Consider the following 3,636-nt stretch of genomic DNA (forward strand, 5'->3'; position numbering starts at 1 on the left):
CGCTCGATGATATATTTGGTCAGGTTCGCTTTCCTTTCTCATGCTTTTTCCTTCGGAGCCTTGCAGCTCTCCCATAACGTTGTTAATTCGGCACTACAACAGAAATGCATCGTCAATACATCGAAAGTCACGTGAATTAATTTATGAAGGTCTAAGAAATGAATTCAATCATACATACCCTTACAAGTCATTATTTAATATAATAATTTGTAATGATAATAATCTCCGCGATGTTTAATTGCGTAAATTTATTTATCATATAATATATTTTTAAAATGCAAATTATATTACTTAACACTCACGCACATTCACTGCATATTTTAGCCAATAATAAAATACTTAATTTATAATATTGATGTCCGTTTCATGCTGAACATTATAATTATGTATTAATGTATGTTCAGGCTTGTAACACACCGATCGGTATCATACAACTGTCGTGATCAACATATTTCTTGTTATACATACAGTTTGAGATTAAAAAATATTATGGAAATATAGTTTCATCTTTCCTTCTTTCATTCTATGTAGAAGTTCAAATGTGAGCCGAATCCTGAAGTTTCTCTCTCTCTCTCTCTCTCTCTCTCTCTCTCTCTCTCTCTCTCTCTCTCTCTCTCTCTCTCCCCCTCCCTCTCTCTCTCTCTCTCGTTTATATTACCGACAAAAGCACTTTTCAATTTTTGTCCCTTTCTCTATACAGAATAAAAAATTTTAATTCGAAATAAAGAAAATTACACAAATAAATGTGAAAAATACAAAAACTATATGAAAAAACCAAAAAAAGTTTTTAAAGTACCGTTTCTTGTTATCATTTAGATTATCTCTTCACATTATATAAATTATTCTAAATATATAATCAAACTAAAAGTATCTATTCACATATTTGAATAATATATAAGAATATTATAAAACCTCTTGAATTTATGATTTTGGAGTTTACAAAAGAAATCAATAAGAAAGTATGGTCTGTATGCATATACACTCTACACTCAGATCCTATTTTTCTGTTTATTTCTCTTGTGAGTTCAAAATTATAAATTAAAGATCTTAAAATATTTTTATTTATTAAAATGTGAATAGATACACTTTTAATTTGCTTATATTAGTACTTAAAATAGTTAAAATTGTATGTATGTATGATCCGTCGATTTCAATATCAGTTTCTTAAATAATAATTTTATTAATTGATTAATTCCCGTATTGTTTACCGTTTTCTAATACCCCATTTTTCTTTATTATTTTATTTAATTTCGGGAGACAACTTTTACTTATTTATGATATTCATTTTATAGTATTACACAAAAATATATGTGATTTATAAATACATATATATATATATATATATATGTATATAATTCTCGCTATATATGATATACATTGATGACCGTCATGTTGCACGGAGAGAATTTACCCTAAAAATATGACAATCATGGGATAACATTGTATTTCAAAGAATTTTAATGTAAATCTTTCTCATTCATTAATAAAACTACAATAAAGTATAAAATAAGTTCGATTAATTTTATTGAAATGCGTAGTAAAAATCTTTAAAATATTGTATTGTACTACAACTATCACATTTTCAGGATAAATTTTAAAAGAAAATTCTCTCCATATGGAGAATGTATTAAAGTATTTATTGTATATAAGTATAAATTCTCAATAGAAATTGACAAACAACACGACTAGAATTGATGATACATCTACCCATAACAGTCCGAAAGAATAGTTGGGTAGTTTCACTATAATTGTACATGAAACGGGCAATGTTGCAGTGCAGTAAATGGCGTTTTCCTTGTCGGCAGCAGCAGAGACGCACGTCCGCTACTGCTACAAAATGCACGCGCTTCCTCAGTGTTTTTTTCCTAATTAGACCGTGGTTCGTTAGCGACCGCGCGCATATTTCGTTAGCGGCTCGTGATTTCGCGAGTTAGCCGGGAAAACGCCGCTCTCGGATGTATCGCTGCCGGGTAATGCGCGATTATATGGTACACGCATTACTTTGACAATTATCCGTTAACCAGGATGCCACGTCACGCGGGCGGTAATTACGATTATGCCGCAACTTTGTTGCGATCTTGATGTAATCAATTATCGTGCGAGAGAGCGCTGCACCCGCGCAAAGGCAAATCGCGTTGCGAAACGCATTAATTTACGGGACCGAGACGCATTCTCTCCGTCATGCGGATTATTGGCCTGGACAGATCGTTAGACCTCCGCGCGATTATAGTTATTTAGCAACTTTGCGCGCTAGCGCGGATTTCCAGTCATTAAAATCAGGTAATGTTATCCGTTACATTTATAATCGAAGTTTTATGTATACTAATCTCTATAGTTAATACATAAATATATCGGTGAAAGAAATGGTCTACGTATATTGTGTGTATAAATAATGTATATAATAAAAGTAATTGAAAAAATATTTACTTACGGAAAGAACTAATTTTATTGAAGTAATTTAAAAATTTAGCTAAATATCTGAAAAATTACGGATTTGAAAATAATTTTGTTGGATCATCAAAATAATTAATAATGAGCAATACTGTAAAAAGTTTTAATATATTCTAGCAAACCAATTTGAGTGTCCAATATAATTATTTTGATATAGTCTAACCAAATTATTTTCAGATCTGTATCTAGCTAAATTTTTAAATCAGCCTCATTTTCGTGTATACAATAATATTTCAAAAGCATTAAACGAGAAAACAGCGAAGATTAAGACTGAAGTCAGTCAGGACTTGTATGAGTAAACACGCGGGATACATTTTCTTTGGAAAACTTCATGTCCACTCACGCGTCTTTTCATCGTTCGTATTCTTAATTGGTGAGAACAAACGCGCATCTTATAACAATTATAATTATACGCGATCGATACATATCACTCAGGACGCGAATGCAACGATAATTCGAAAACGCACGAGAGCTAACAGGAGAGATAACCATTGACGTGCGGCCAACGAGAAACCATCGCGTGCACCGACGGTTTGCAGCAAACCGTAACTTCGGAGACCACCTCAGTCTCGAAGGGCCATCGCCAGCGACGGGATCTGGCATCGTTTCGACACCTGGCACGATTCTCGATCGCGTCGCTAATTTGGTGCTGATCCGACTCCCAGATGCTACGCGAAAGGTAAATGCAGCCGTGCGGGCGCGAAAGGCCAACTCGCAAGGGACAGAGTCTCGCCACAATCATTAATAAGCAAGAAGGGGGATACGGTTCGAGATCGTATTATGCTCAAAACAAAGAAGATTAGATTCGGTTAGAGTGAAAATTGAACAAATTTTAAAAAAGAGTAGCTGAATTTTAAATCTTTAAGAGTGAGATTTTACTCTTCAGAGATGACTCGAAAAGTTTTTAGAGACAATATATGTAATAAATTATTTATCATTTATTTTCCTAATAAGTCTATCGATTACATTGCATTTATTTTACCCCTTTAAGTTATTTAATGGAAAATTGTACGCTCTTTTTTTTTTATTTTGTTTATATTTCTACACACAATACAAATGTTTTAATACAAAATCTTCTTTAAAAATTCTTTTCTTCTCTTCTTCCCCCCCCCCCCTCTCTCGATTACATTGCATTTATGTCTTGCCTTTCAACGAAAATTGCGTATTCTCTTTCTTTCATTTTTC

Source organism: Acromyrmex echinatior, chromosome 11, assembly GCF_024713525.1.
Source record: "Acromyrmex echinatior isolate Ae372 chromosome 11, ASM2471352v2, whole genome shotgun sequence".
NCBI lineage: Eukaryota > Metazoa > Arthropoda > Insecta > Hymenoptera > Formicidae > Acromyrmex > Acromyrmex echinatior.